The sequence below is a fragment of the Periplaneta americana genome, chromosome 11 (assembly GCF_040183065.1).
Source record: "Periplaneta americana isolate PAMFEO1 chromosome 11, P.americana_PAMFEO1_priV1, whole genome shotgun sequence".
Taxonomy (NCBI): Eukaryota; Metazoa; Arthropoda; class Insecta; order Blattodea; family Blattidae; genus Periplaneta; species Periplaneta americana.
In genome coordinates, this window is record NC_091127.1 from 75,808,882 (window position 1) to 75,825,871 (window position 16,990).

The following is a 16,990-nucleotide window of genomic DNA, read 5'->3' on the forward strand; positions in this document are numbered from 1 at the left end:
TGATAATGATGATGATGATGATTATTATTATTATTACTATTATTTCTATCATCAACACAATTATTGATGTCTGTATAATTTATATAGACTACTGGACTGTACCCGAGCACGAGCATATGCTCATTTCGGGTATTTATTCAAATGTACCATTTCAAACGAAGAGTCCACTGCAAGAATGATGGATGTCACTTTCTTGTCGAAAATGAACCAAGACTGTCAATGCATAGCTTAAGACATATAGAATGTACATACAGACTTATATGGCATTAACACTGATAATCATTGTCCAGTAATGATCGGAAAATCGCAGTTAAGCTTTGAGCGCCAAGCATTTCAAACTTTCAATTGCTTCTCTTGCAAAATGTATTCCATATGACATCCATCATTCTTGCAGTAGACTATTCAAATGTAAATTATGAATAAATTTGAAATTGACAAAAACACATCCAAACGAAATTCTCAACACATAACTAAATTCCAGAACACACACTCTTTGACTCCACATTACACTACACAAACACGCCCCCACAGGAAACAAAACAAAGGACCCAAGACCAGCAACAGCCAGTTCTGAAGAAGGCCAATAACAGGCCGAAACATGTTAACCACGTATGGTAAAATTTAACACGAGAAAGACATATAATACATATTCCGAAGATTTAATATCTATTAGCTAGACTAGCAACTTACTCATTAAGTATAGGAATAAAATGAAAATGAATTTGTGACAGTAAAGATTGAAGCATCGGAAGTAAATCTATCACAGTATCATGTTTATTCTCGGTCAATTCAATTTCAGTTTAAGGAATACTACGCCTGGACGTGGAAAGTACAACACTATCTCCTCAATCTGGATCTGGTCAAGATTTCAACTTCCACCTCCTCGTGGAAAGCAGATAGCGTAGTCAAGTTTAGTGCTATCAGAAAATGTTTTTCTATTTTATACTAACAATTTCCTTGTGCCTTTTTATCTGATATAAGATTAAAATTTAAGAATCCTGAGCATATATATATATATATATATATATAGAGAGAGAGAGAGAGAGAGAGAGATGTTATATTAGAACATGTTATATTAGCTAATTAGCATAATTAGCATAGGCAGTGTGGTGTTGTCATGTCATGCCATGTATACACATCAACACACACCTACACGTACACACCAGGTCTGTCATAAAATGTTACAAAAGTTGTTGAAATAAATTAAATAATATTATGGGAGTGTTTTAGCAAAAATATAGTGCGTGTGTGTGTGTGTGTGTGTGTGTGTGTGTGTGTGTGTGTGTGTGTGTGTGACAAAAATAATATTTTTTAATGGGACTCTATATTAATTTCATACATACTATACAATCGCATTCGGTATGAAATTTTACGTATGGAAAATAAACATTTCATTCATGCCACTGAATTTCTTCCTCGTCCTGACCTGTGATAACTTTGATCACATTTCCCTCCCCTCACGTTTGTGGTACTTAAGAGGTTACGCCCATTTTCGGCTTTTCCCCTTCAAAATTTTCTAAAGCTCCTTCCGTGGAGCAGCGTAACCCGGAGTGAGACAAGTGGCCAACAGGCTTGGAGCTAACATATTCAGTTTCTTTCAGTCTCGAATCCTTGCGGGGACGCGTTTTGTGTACCTTTTAAATTTCTCCTCCCACTTCTCTTTCAATTCAATTCAATTCACTGACCTTTCTGTTCATATTATTAATGTTTTGTTTAGTTTCATAGCTTACTATTCATGAATACATCTAATTGTTTTGTATAAGGCTATTGTAAGATATCTCAGAAATATTTGAAAGAAAATTCCGCACCATGATTTAAATGTTTATCTTTTCATACATAAATTTAGTGCAAATTTGAAATACTGTATGTAAAACTTAAAATTGGGTTGTAGGATAAAGGTTGGTAATTTGTGATACTAATAATATTATGATAGTACTTCATGAGAATTTTCTACAATTTTACCGAGCAGAAACTTGTCCACGAACATTTCCTTAATACGTTGAGGCAAAAAAAAATCCCTTTCTCTGTAAAATTGTAAAGAATTCTAAGAGAGAAACTATAATAACAATAATAGTAATAATAATAATTGTTTATTTTAACTGGCAGAGTTAAGGCCATTCGGCCTTCTCTTCCACTCAACCAGTATGATAGAAAATTACTACAATGCTATGAATATAACATAATAATATTATTAGTATCACAATATTACCAACGTTTACCATAATTAAAAAAATAATGCATTCAGTCACAGACTTTATAGCTGAATATATTTTATGGAACACTTGTATAACATTTCTTTATTTATTTCAAGTAACTTCTGTATAATATGTATAACGTACTATGCTGAAAGTAAGATTTGCAGTAAACGTACAAGTAATATTGCTTACATTTTACACTCTCCGTATTCATTGTTATTTCTGTGAACTTCTCTCTGATAAACTTAAATTGGAATATTTTTCCTATATTAAGGAGATAATTTAGTGGACTGATTTTGTTAAGGTTATAATTTATTCTGCTTACAAGATTATAAATTTTCCTGAAAATTTTCCCCTTAAGATTTTTTTCTTTTGCTTTCTGAATTTGCTAAGTTAAGTATAATTGTAATAGTATAATTATTACTCGCCCTTATGCTGATCGCAGGTGAACTAATTGCTGCTCAAATAGGAGCCATTTACACAACAAATATAGCCTAATTGGTATTACACAATCACACGAAAAATGTACATGCACAGTTAGCCTATATTTGATCATAATTTTAAAATAAATTTGATCTGGAAAACAACTGCGCGAAACAATCTTGTCAGAGAATCATGGACCACATTAAATACGACGTAGAAATTGGTAATTTCTACCGATATGTATGACCGACTGAGCTGTGAATGCGTTGTAATATTAAGTGATGGGACCACATAGCCCATATAACTGAGTTTGGAAATCACGTACCGCACACTACATCGTTTCCCTCAGTTCTCAATAACTATTTTAAATGCTTACCTGAGCCGCATGTAGAGAAAATAAAACTTACAATTTGGATTCCACCAGTAAAGTTATCAGAATATGAATTTGTCAGCCCGTTTTTCTCAATGTTTGGTAAATGAAACGTGACAATGGCACTTATTTTGAAGTCAGTCTTGACACAATCTTCGAAGGTTAGATGCCTAACTTCTGATAAGCTGGCGGCTAATTTGAATACTAATAAATGTGCTTCTCTTGAAACTGTAATCAAGGGAGCAAAGAAAGCAACAATTTGGTTAGGCAGAAAATTTCGCGAAAAAAAATATACACGAATATTTTTAGGAACTCTTTTCGAAGACTTTTTCTTCTCGAATCTCATTATTCATTAGTTAGTCCAAGCGTGGCACCGTAAACATCATATACCGTACTTATTCGTATTTTTTACTTTGTTTGATTTTGTGGCCTTGAAACGTTCAGTGTGAACAACGCAGGCGACACTGCTTAGATGGCTGTAGCCTACAATATACGAGAGGTTTTTTTAGTGAATGAATGTATTTCAGAAAAGGTAAGCCTATCAGCTTAAGCATCGTTTCAGAATTGCTAATATACATTACAATTTTTCAAACATGAGCATCAAATATGCAATTTAACTCCTGAAAGAGCAACAATGATAACAGATAACGATTTGCGTGTTATGAAAACGGCAGTATGATCATGGCTACTCACCTCACGCTTGTAACATTCAAATCTGAAATCTTACAGGATCCCGCTTACCTGAAAGAAAAGAAATATAACTTAATTAGAAATAACATATTTAAAATGTCATTATTAGAGTATTCATATTAATTTCATTATCGGAGAAAAGAAACCTTTAAATACCTAGTAAGTTATTTATGTCATTTGTATGTAGAGAGATATTTTCTTACCCAAGTGGAGAGATATTTTGTGTACGAGTGTAAAAACTTCACCATAAATAAGTTGCGTACATTATTTCATTACCATAACACAAAGATACATTTTATAGAAAAATAGTTGTTTTACACTCATAATAAAATCATATCCTTCCATGTACACTCATGCTCATAAATGACCGAAAAATGTAAACAGAACACTTGCGCTCCAAACGTACTGTTTAAGATGAAACACATCCGCTGATATGCTCATAAGTAAACAAGGCAGACCCAGTGGCGGACAGTAGGAAAGGAGTTAGTCTTTGAACAGGTAATACGCAAAGACTAGCTCCTTTTATACTGTCGCCACTGGGTCTGCTGTGTTTACTTATCAGCATAAAAGCGCGTGTATTTTGTGTCAAACAGCAGGTTTTCGAGCGCAAGTGATCTGTTTACATTTTCCGGATATTTCTGAGGGTACAAAGAGAACAGAATCTCTAGCATGCAGTACGTCATGGATCGATTTTCTTTCTCTTTCTATGTAAGAAGTGGTGTAATTGGATATAATAGAGCAAGTCATGAAGTGTGTGATAAAGTAACTTTATTGCACGGTTGAAACGCAAAACTATTCAGAAAACTCCTCTTTTTGTTATGGTAGTAAATAAATATAACTTCAGTGTTCTATAAATTTTAATAACGTTGATCATTAACAAAAGGATAGGCGATAAACTCTCTGCGAATCATATTTCATGCATGCTATTACCACCCGATCATCTACAAATAATGAAGTTGTGTAAGGGAGAATTGTGGTATTAGACTAATAACAAAACCATCTTTACAGTACGATTATTTAGTCCTGACAGCTCAGCGACGCGAAAGAGGGAAAGTAATAGAAGTAGTGGGTAGAGTTCCGGAGTAGAGATAAGGGCGAGCGGTCGGTAAAGGAATGCAGTACAGCTTAACTGTACTGGACACACAACAAGTCAAAATTGACTTACACCACTTTTTCTCTGAACGGCTCATATAAACTAGGCTAATGATTCGGCCGTTATTATACAAATTTAAATGACATGAATATATATTTTGCCTGTAAATGTATATACGAAGAACAGAGAGATTGAGAGAGAGAGAAAAAAAACAAAGAGAAAGTAGGAATTGTATTTTGTATATTATTTATTTGAGCCGTTCAGAGCAAAAGTGGTGTAAGTCAATTGGTGGAATTTGTAGATTTCTTGGGTAGCGGTTGAACTCGTAGAAAATCAGTCTACCAAAGATTACATTTGAACTTTTACAACACATAATACTTGTACCTTACATTCTGGTTCATAAAAGCGACACGTTTGCCACCCATATGTGCTGAACAAGAGGCTCTATCCTACACACTAAAGCTTGTGTGTGTTAAAAAATGTTATGGTTTATTTAACGACGCTCGCAACTGCAGAGGTTATATCAACGTCGCCGGATGTGCCGGAATTTTGTCCCGCAGGAGTTCTTTTACATGCTAGTAAATCTACCGACATGAGCCTGTCGCATTTAAGCACACTTAAATGCCATCGACCTGGCCCGGGATCGAACCCGCAACCTTGGGCATAGACGGCCAGCGATATACCAACTCGCCAACCAGGTTGATGGCTTGTGTGTGTGTGTGTGTGTGTGTGTGTGTGTGTGTGTGTGTGTATATATATATATATATATATATATATATATATATATATCTTTTTTTTGTCAATTTGGCCATGATGATGACGATGATGACGGTATTGATGAAGATATTGAAGATAATGAAGGTGATGATAATGGCAACAATAATGTTAATGAAGATATGGGTCATGAAGAATATGGAAGCACTGACGAAATGATTGGTGATAACATGACGATCGTGGAGACAGTGATGTTAATGAAGACATAGGTGGTGATAAAGGAAGCTCTGAAAATATTAATGACGATGAAAATGGCGACAAAGATGTTGATGAAGACAAGGAAATGATGAAAATTGAAGCCATGACTGTTGATGTTGTTGTCAAGTAAACCTCATAAGTGACACCGATAAGGCATCGCTCGAGGCAACTAAGACAGGAGACAATGGGGTATGCTGGCCAGTTCCTTTCCCTCTCCATTGCATACACAACACATACGGTACATACATATTTCATTAGTCAGATTTAAGATTTATACAAACATTTATTCTTCCTCTGACACATGTTATAAATTGAGAGGTATTACCTGATAATAGATCTAACATATGAGCCAGAACCTCAATCAGAGGTAATATTAAAAGTAGGGAGATCACAGATGTAACGGAGTTGGGAAATTACGAATCACACACTATATTGTTTCCCTCAGTTCACAATAACCAAATTACTTTTAATTGCATACATGAGCCCCATGTAGAGAAAGCTTATATATTATGTTCAACATTAAAGTTTTCGCAATTGTCATATTCATTGTTGTCATCATAAAATGAAAACCACGACAATGAATATGGTGATAATGGATGCTATGACAATATTATGATCGTATATTAGTGTGATATTATGACGAACGCGATGATGATAATGATGATAACGATGAGTACTGAGTATCAATAGATAGTATTTCCAACGGGCTGCATATGGCTGATATTTTATATGTCGTAAACTGGGGTTACGTTGAACACAGAGGAAACTTTGAACATTTTTTTTAGAAATGTCATATTTAGGCTTCTACATGCTGCACTTGTTATAAATGGAGGTAAATTATCATAAAATCATTCTCATACCAAATTTACCTCCATCTATAACAAGTGCAGCATGTAGAAACCTAAATATATTTTCTGAAAAAATGTTCAAAGTTTCCTCTGTGTTCAAAGTAACCCCAGTTTACGGTGCTATTAGGGTTGAACCTACGCAGAACTCGAGTAATGGATTTCGGGGACTGTTTCACTGAGGATATGTAGGTCACTGATAGCACTGTCAATGACTTGTAAAAAAATTCAGTATTGTCGTAATACATGCCTAGGCCTAGAACTGGAAACAATAGAATTATTAGCTCAAATACTTGAAGGAAATGACTTCAAGTCTGTTGTGAGGATCTGTCGTGAGAGGAATGCATTCAACCGAATGATATAGAGCGTAACCCAAATATTCTTAGTAATAAAGAAGGAAGACTCATGATCTAAATTAGATATCTAGAAAAAGGGCAATTTCCCAAAAGCAAATAACACAGACACGGATCTAACAGACGGTTACTGCCTTTATATCAACATTCTGGCACGTGACCTCAATTTTAAGCCAAGTCAGAAATGCTCAAGCGCTAGCACCCAACCCACATTTCTCCTTCCTTATACCTCACTTCAATGGACATCTGCAGAAAACAAAGCACGGTGGTTCCTCCAGTTCTCAATTCAGTGGCTCCCATTTCATCTGAACGTTATTGCGACTAGGGAAATGCTCTGCTGTGACCTCGCCTTCGGATTCCAGCTCCACGCAGCCAGGAACTTGGCGCCAGTCCAAAACATTCCCTTCCCTGCCCCCGCTGCAGCCAGTGGGGGTTGGTGGAAGGCTTTTTTTCATGGCCCTCTTCTACTCCCGATCAATGCCAGCACCACGACCCGCTATGATCAATGCTGGCTACACAGATAGCACCCATGTTTGGTTCCTCACGGGACAAACATCGTAGAGAGAGATGAACAGCATAATGCAGTTTCGTGGTTGAGGTGCTTTCAGGAGGACGTTGTGAGGTTTTAAATCATGTTCATCTTTGGAGAAAGATGTGGACAGAAGCTAGACGTATGCCATTTACCTGAATCTTCAGTCGACATATATCGCTATAGATGGTAGTGGTAATATTTGACGTTCCTGACTGTTCGCCGGGAATGAAATAAAAAATGACGACAGTTTGGAACGGTTTAACTAGAATAATAAAAGGAAAACTATTTGGTGATGAATGCCTTCCAAATTTGTTTTTCTCAACATTGTGTAAATATCATAGATGCGCCCGATTAACAAATCAACCGTTGTTGAACCCCAGCATTTGCAAAGTGGCTACCGATACTTTTTTCCTCTAATAGTACTTTCCTTTACAATGTACGCATTCCACCACGGCATTGTTGCATTGTTATCTGGATAACTCTAAATATCATTCCTAATTTGGATTCTTGAGTAAAAAATTCTCATCACATTTGCTATAAGGACACAAGAGCAAATAAAGCATTAGCAGTCATCAAATTAACATTTCTCATCAACTAAAGAAACTACGGCGGTAATGGAGCAATGGTACAATGATAGAGAGAACGGAAATATTTGATGACATAGTTGTAGCCGAATCTTTCATGACATATAGTATGTGGTCTCCAAATGATGAGAAACAACTGAAGGACTTATTTCGAAAGTTACTTTTGTCCAAGGACTCTCTATGTTCACAAAAGAGCAATTTAAAATTAGTCACTGCACTTGTATGATTCATTCATTCATGGTTTTCTGTCCAAGGACAGATATTTCATTGCAATCCCAGCGTTCTCCAACCTATTCTATTTTCTGCCTTCCATTTAGTCTTCGCATATGATCCATGTATCTTAATATCATCTATCATCTGATATCTTCTTCTGCCCAGAATTTTTATCCCGTTCACCATTTCTTCCAGCGCATCCTTCAGTAGGCAGTTTCTTCTCAGTCAGTGACCCAGCCAAATCCTTTTTCTTTTCCTGATCAGTTTCAGCAAAGCCATTTCTGTAAATAAATGCAGCCTCATTTTCAAAGAGAGTATCAGTTTATTTTATCAAGGATTGGCGAATTGGTTGCTCTCATGAAGAGCTGCGGAATGACATGCACATCTGTTGGTGGCCAGCGAATCTCTTTCCAAGTAATGAGTGTACCAACACTTAACTAAGCGTTTCTAATGCAGCGATGGACAGTTGATTTTAATGAGCCATTTGCATCATCAGTCATGTGTTATTCAGCTCCATTTCTCTTCCAGTGTAAGAGCACATGTATAGTTTTATAATAATTGTTCTTTTGGACCAAGCACTTTATTCCTTTTTGTTTTGTGCAGAAAATCTCCTCTTATTTTTGTCATATATTCAGCTCTTGTTTTGCAAACACGAAATTTTTCATGAATAGAGAATTACTGAAAATATAATTTAGATTTATCCTTTCTTTAATTGCCCTGCGTGATGCCCTTGAATCATCATCATCATCATCATCATCATCATCATCTTCACTACTACTGCTGCTACTGCTCGACTTATTTAAATAAACTAGTTCTCTTAAAATTCACACTAATATTGAATAGCCTCAATTACAATTTAGCCCAATTATGGCAACAAAAAATTGTCAAATTTATATGATACATGAAAAATTATATATGTCAAAAAGTCTTGAAAAATTTAATACAATTCTCTCTGCCATGGTAAAATTTTTATGAAACAGTAATCCCACAAATTTTCAAGAAAATTCTACATATTGTCACGAATTTTCATGACGGGTGGAATGCTTTACGAAACATAAATTTGACAGTTTGTATAGTCGTTATTTATTTCTAAAAATTACATATTTATAATTGTCAAGCTTTATGAAATAGGCTCCAGACATCTTTTGGGTTAACTATACAAAAGGGTGAAGTGAATCTATACATGAAATTGTCTTTTATCTGTTTTCTAAATGTAGTTGCAAAAAACTGTATTTTCAATTAGCTTAGGAATGTAAAAAATATGGAGTTTCTACATTTAATTTTTGAGGTGCCCCAAGGGCTTTGAAGTTTCTTAAAATTATAATTTTTTTTATCTCTTTGTATATTTGTTCTCTTATTTTGTTCTTCATTACATAGCTAATTAATCGCTGTAAAATCACATACTTATACTCCATTTGGAAGACTCTAAATTGGGGCTGCAGTTTACAGTATTTTTTAGGGGATCCAAAGGGACAAAATATATAGTATTTTACATAAAATATGCCAAAAATTCCATTTCAGCCCGTTTATTTTTTAGTTAGAATTTATTTTTTTTACGTTTCTTTCTGGGTGATCAGTGATAACTAAATCAACAGGTCCAATTATCATCCCTCTTTCTATTCTTTGCTCTAGTAAAACATTCTATCTTGTTTTGTAACACGGCGATCTTTATCACAATTAAGACTACAGTATTAAATATTTTTGAATTTGTATCTGCATATATCAAATAGTTTGTTTGCTTCTTCTTTGAATTTTGAAATGTTGTCACTTTGGTTGTCGTCACTATGTCGTTTCTTACAGGGCTTCATTAAGTTTGTGTGTTTTGATCATGGTAAACACGAATTAGTTATAATATTCTTATATGACTGACTTTCGGAATTTATGCCTTTACCTGGATTTCCCTAATTTTGATAGTAACACTTTCTGAAATTTTCCAACAGTAGATTATTTTGATTTGAAGTCAGATTTTAATTCATTTTCATTACGTCATGATAGGTAGGTAATTGTGATGGGTTCATCCCCTCTGGCATTGCGAATACAGGATAGAAGGTCACATTTATTGTATTAATTATATTCTGATTTAAATACGTTGCAACATAAGAAGAATGAATTTCCATTAATTTTATTATATTAATTATATCATACCTAAGAGTTTTGTGATTATTCCTAATTCTCTTATAAATTGAGGTTTCTGTGACACATCAAGATGAAACAACAGGGGAACAAAAATATGCCGAGTCTTTTAAAATGTTCCTGATATCCTGTTCAGATTAAATCACTGGAGAATGTTCTCTCGCTAAAAAAAAATCTGAGCCTCAAAATTTAGTGAAAATTTCAAAACATGATCTCTTGGGGCACCTCTAAATATTAATCTAGAGAAAATATATTTTGCATTGTCCTTTATGATACCATTCCACAACTTTTCCCTGGTATTATATTTTGATTTCATAAACTTCATATTTTCACTCCACCCTACTGTACAACACTAATCAGTTGCTTTCTGCAGAGGCACAGTCTTCTTGTCGTTGGTAAATCATACAATTTTTTTTATCCGTGGAAGCATATTCTGTTTGTTCGTGTTAAGTCGCTCGGGGCACATGCCCGTAATTACAGATCACTTGTCTGATAATATCTAGGTAATTTGCAACGCTGTACTGGTTTCCACTGGGTGCCATGTAAAGTTTCAGAAACTACCAGAGAGAAATGCGCAATTGAAGACCTCACCCGTGTAAGTATGTAACGAACATAACTGTAATTTATTCATGTTTCAAGAGAAAGGAAAATAATTTCAGGAGCACATCTGATTAGGCCTATATTTCTTACTATCACAACCATTTGACTACTCAAGAATACAAGTTTATTGCGCCACTAAACGCAATTTATTGTTACAAATAAATGCTTTAAATTTATTTTTTACACATACATCACATGTTTCAAGAATTTAATGTTACATTCTTCTTTCGGTGAGGTATTCAATTTCTTAAATATTCTCGGCATAATACAGGATAGGCCAAAAGTCACGCACCATAGGGATTTGATTTATTTTTCGTTTACATGTTTCAGATAAACAGAGTTGACGACTGAAGAGCGTGTTGAACTTATTCTCCTCTGTGGAAGAGAAGGATACTCAAAAAGAGATGTTGCAGCTGAATTTAACCAAAGGCACCCTGAACGACAGCCGGTGTCGCACAGCACAGTTGGTAAACTGCTAGAAAAATTCAAGAGTAATAATAATAATAATAATAATAATAATAATAATAATAATAATAATAATGATTTATTTTAGCTGGCAGAATTAAGGCCGTAAGGCCTTCTCTTCCACTCAACCAGCAAAAAGTATACATACATACATACATTACATACATACATACATACATTACATACATTACATACATACATACATACATACATATGTATGTATGAATTTACAAAGAATTCAACAATTTGATTTAGATAAGAGTTACATGTATACAAGAGTTATTTACGAATTAAACAACAAAATACTATGAACTATTAATTAAACACTGAAATACAAACTATGTAATAGAATTAAGCTAAAATACATAGAATTTTAATATCTTTCAAATAATGTTAGATAATAGAAAGAGATTATTATGAAACCATTTAGAAAATACAGCGCTATCAGGATACATGTCTAAAGGAAGGAGTAATAATGTAGACAGTGATAGTTTAAGTCAGTAGATTGGAGAGAAATGCTAAGAAGGTTATCTTTTAAACTGTTTTTAAAAGTGTTTATTGTCTTGCAGCCCCTAATACTTTGTGACAGGGAATTGCATTGTCGCGAGGTGGATACTGTAAAAGATGATGAATAACGAGATGTTCTATGAAGAGGTATACTTAACGCGCCACAGATAAGTGATCTGGTATTTACGTCGTGATTAGAGTATAGATAAGAGAAACGAGACGAAAGGTAATTTGGTGTTGAAGTGTGCAGAATTCGAAAGAGTAAAGACAAAGAGTGTAAAGTTCTACGTTCTTTAAGTCGGAGCCACGAAAGACTTGCGAAGGACGGTGAGTACTGGAAGTGTGAATGACGGTGCCCGATCTGGACGCCCAGGCACCTCAGCAGAAACGGAAGAAATGATTTTGGCAAAAGTAGCAGCTAGTCAGAAGAAATCAACTCGCCGAACAAGCATGAAGCTGGGTGTTACATCACATGTCCGAAGATGATCCTGATCGTTGTATGGAAATGTATGATTAGTTTCTATGCAAACTGGAAGATAACGCACACATTTTTTTTATCAACAGTTATGTTTTCAGATGAAGCAAATTTTTATGTGAATGGTGAGGTTAACAGGTTACGTTACTGGTCTGACAGTAATACACATTGGTTTACCAGCAACAAACAACAAGGAGCTGCTGGTGTAATGGTTTGGTGTGGTCTGTGGAAAGACCGTATCATTGGCCCATATTTTTTTCAGGGCAATTTCGACAGTGATACTTACCTGGCAATGTTGGGATATTCATTATTGTCCGATTTGGATATCATTGGCTCACACCCTGATTCGTTCATGCAGGATGGTGCACCATCACATTACGCCATTCAAGTACGGACTTGGCTGGACGACAACTTCCCACAGTGGACTGGTCGTAGAGGACCAGTGGAATGGGCTCCTCGATCCCCGGATTTAAATCCAATGGATTTTGCTGTATGGGGATACCAGAAAGCAAAAGTCTATGGCGTAAAGATCAGGGATGAAGACCATCTGCGAGAGCGAATTGTATGAGAGTGCCGTGCTGTGACACCAAACTTGTGACCAATGTTCTATGGAACATGGATGACCGTTGCAGACATGTTTTGAAATGAACGGTTCTCATACTGAACACATAATAGAATAATTCCTATGGTGTCTGACTTGTGGCTCACAAATATATATCCAAACCTATTTTCTAGACACAGCATTATCACAATGAACTGATCTCGGAATATAATTCTGACTTCACATACTAATCCTCCGATCATGATTGGAAGTCATTTGTCGCCATTTTATTTTTTCAGGAACTAGGTTCTGATTTATTTACCTCTATCTTACACGGTGATTTACATATACGCAAACTTACCTGAGTTCTAACTCAGTATCTCAACATGAACAATCAACTGAGTATTTTATTTCATTTGTTTACCTACTAACTCTTTTTTACTTTTTATTGTACGAAATACGTAAAAAAATACCTACTGAAAAAATGTTTATTATGGAATTTTCATGAAAATCCAGGTTTTGAACATTCTTATTTTATTATCTCTGTTACAGAGGAGGGAGTCGAAGCCTAGCACAGCAACTTAAGGTGGACTTCTGTCTCACCGCTGCTGGAATGCGAATGATGTTTGAACCATCGCACTCTTATGGCCAGATGTGTGGTACCATCTATCGATTCAACTTTAATGTCAGTTCGGTTCCGATAAGTCCCAATGCATTGCCCTCCAGTTTCCATCTCACTTAAGAGATACTAGGACTGAGCTTTTCGACGAAATAGTAAAAATGTTAATTTTTGTTTTTCTAAATAAATTGTTACATTACACACTTGTTAAAATTCTGTCCAATATTTAGCCTCAGCCCGCTGTTTTTAAAGGTCTGAGGGTCATTATTTTAATTCCACGGACAGGTCTTTTAAATATACCACACCACTAAAAAATTGTTTTCTCAAAACAACGTTTTTGGTCAATAAAAATGTCCCTATGGGCTTCCATTTGCTCTGATTTATATGAAACTTTGCAAGAATACTCAGCATACTCTAATACACAATGTAGTGCATGTAATCTCCTGTTCATTGATAACTTTCCTTTAACTTCTAAAAATTAAATAAAATTATCAAGCAAAATGATCTGTACGAAAATTTTTATCTCATTAAGGAATGTTCAAATTTAAAAATCCATGCGCAGCTTTTTAATCACGAGATGTAAAACCTTCACAGAAAATTTTAAAGTTTAATAATTCCGAAGCCGACAGGGATGTTTTGAATTCAGGCTTAATTTAATAGCATTAAAATAAGTAAAAATTAATATTTAACAAACTGATGCATGTAAATTAATGAAATGTGGCATTGTTACTTACAGGTATAGACATAACAACCCCATCGAATTTGAAAGCAATTGATCAAAAACTTAAGAAGTTTCAAAACTCAGTACCAGTGACCCTGAAGTGTACTACGGCTCCTCAGGCTGATACCATATGCACGCCAGTCACATTACATCACGCCGGCATCCCTTTGGATAATGATACTGAAGTGAGAAGTAACGGTTGAATGATAGAGGGAGACGGAAGAACTCGGAGAAAATCTTCAGTAACAAGTTCTGTCCACCACTAACACTATTGCACTATCGCAAATCAGTGCTCAGCAACATTCCTACTGGATTCGCTATTATTATTTTTTTATTTTTGTTCCTAACCAGATAAGAGGACATTCTAATATTTTTGCTCATCGCATATAGATTTAGTTATTTAAAATATTGAGCAACTCTCAAAGCAGAAAATATATTTTCACTTAAGAGTGAGAAGTACCGGTATGAATTTCATGATACATGGTGATTCACGAGGATTTACCGTCACTTACATATCTGAAGACATTCTGAGCAAAAAGTGATGTATGAACATTTGTCATAATCTCAATATTTTCAAAGTTACACTAATTTGAAGTTGTTTGTAAAATACCCTTTTTCTTTAGTTTTAAGGGTAAACGAATATTATAAATAGAGAATAAATTATTCAGAAGTATCATTTCTTTAATTTGGTAGTGTTCTGAAGCTAAAAATGTGTTGAAGTTGCTTTGTACAGATTTCGTTTTTCAATTTTTAACTAAAAATGACATCATTCTTACGCACTTATCACAAAAATTGTTACAAATCATACGACAGTACGAACTTTATTATTTATAGTTTAATTATGCATCCTAATGTACGGGTACAATCTTAAAGAATTTACAAGAGTGGCGTGATTTGTAACAATTGTTGTGATAAGTGCGTAAAAAATGTAATTTTGTAGTTAAAAATCGAAAAAAATTCTGTACGAAGCAACTATAGAATTCAAAACACAAATTTTAGCTTCAGAATATTAGCTAATTAAAGAAATGATACTACTGAATAGTTCATTCTTTATATTTAATATTCTTTTACCCTTAAAAATAAAGAATAATGGTATTTTACAAACAATGTCAATAATTACTGTAGCTCTGAAAATATTGAGATTAGAACAAAAGTTTATATAACATTTTTTGCTCAGAATGTCATCGGAAATAAGCTCCGTAAGAGATGTTAAATCCTCGTGAATCACCCTGTATAATAATATGACGGAAATATATTGTTTTACGACTGATGAAAATTTGTGTTCAGAGGCAGGATTGGGGTTTAAGTTAGCAGACCTATGAACGCCATAAAACTGAATATCGTAATAACATGTGAACGGGATTTTGAACTCTTCTTGCAGCAAATATGAGATTGTGAAATAGTAACAATTCGTTACTGAATTATTATAAATTGACGTTATTGTTTAGATCTATTTAGTCTAGGAAAGCTTTGTAAGTCTCTGTACACATGTACAGTGGATTTCAATTGAGTTTATCATTAATTAATATTAGAGGTTCAATTAATAGCAAATTCAAGAAGAGTCGGAGTGTTTCAATTAGCATTTTACTGAAAGGAAAGACTAACATAGCAGACCGAACGGGGTGCAGGCACTATGGTTACCGCATTCAGTAAATAACAACGATAAACAGATCAGGCGAATATGAGGGAGCTACTTCCATAATTATATTGATTACCCACAATGCATTGCAACCAATCAGCGTTATGAAGCAAACACAATACAACGAGGATAATTAAGTTGACAACAGAAGCACATATAGCCAACATATATACACACCTGAGAACATGTGAATGGCAATTTTGCCGTATTTACATTACCAGTAAGGATTGTTTTGTTACAATAAAACACGGTGTTGTGGACTTTACGGTAAATGATGGCAGGGTTAGTACCTGGGTATATTCGTACGTGTACAATTTAGAGTAATGGGAGGAATTTAGTTAATACCACACCTTCTAATTAAAGTAAAAACAACCGACGTCGAATGTAATTAACGAACAAGGTTTGCAATATATCAACATTACCGCTGTCAGAGAAATCATTACTATCGTTAAGCTAACACGTCCACCGCAAGGGGATTGGATTAAGATGCCCGACACAAGAAGTTCCCCCCCCCCCAGACGGGAGACAAATGAAGCCGAAGTATTGAGTGATTGTACCCTCTCTAGTAGCTCAGTTGGTACAGAGCAGGCTTACGACGACCGCGAACCCGAGTTTAATCTTGGCGATGGCGGAAAAGTCAATGCTCTGAGAGTTTTTCTCGGTGTTGTCCAACTTTCCCGGCATTTAATCAATATATTTCACTATTCCTCTTTCACTATCATCTTTGTCTCGAAAAATAGGGCACTACCTGTGTTTGCGTTGCGCTGAATCGATCGTCCGTCATGGCGAATATTCCTCGCGGTTTGTCCAGAGATTAGTAGGTGGCGTAGGTGTTGAATTCTAGAAGATCTGCATAGGGGGTAAAAAATATTTTCAGGTTCTTGCTTGCCTGACGGAGACATGACAACAAATGTAGGTCTGTAAGGTACAGGAGACTACCGCCAGAGGTATGGTGTAAGAATTTTATATCTGGAGAAGATCGTGTAGTGTGACAAGTGATGGAGTCTGTTTAGTCTGGCA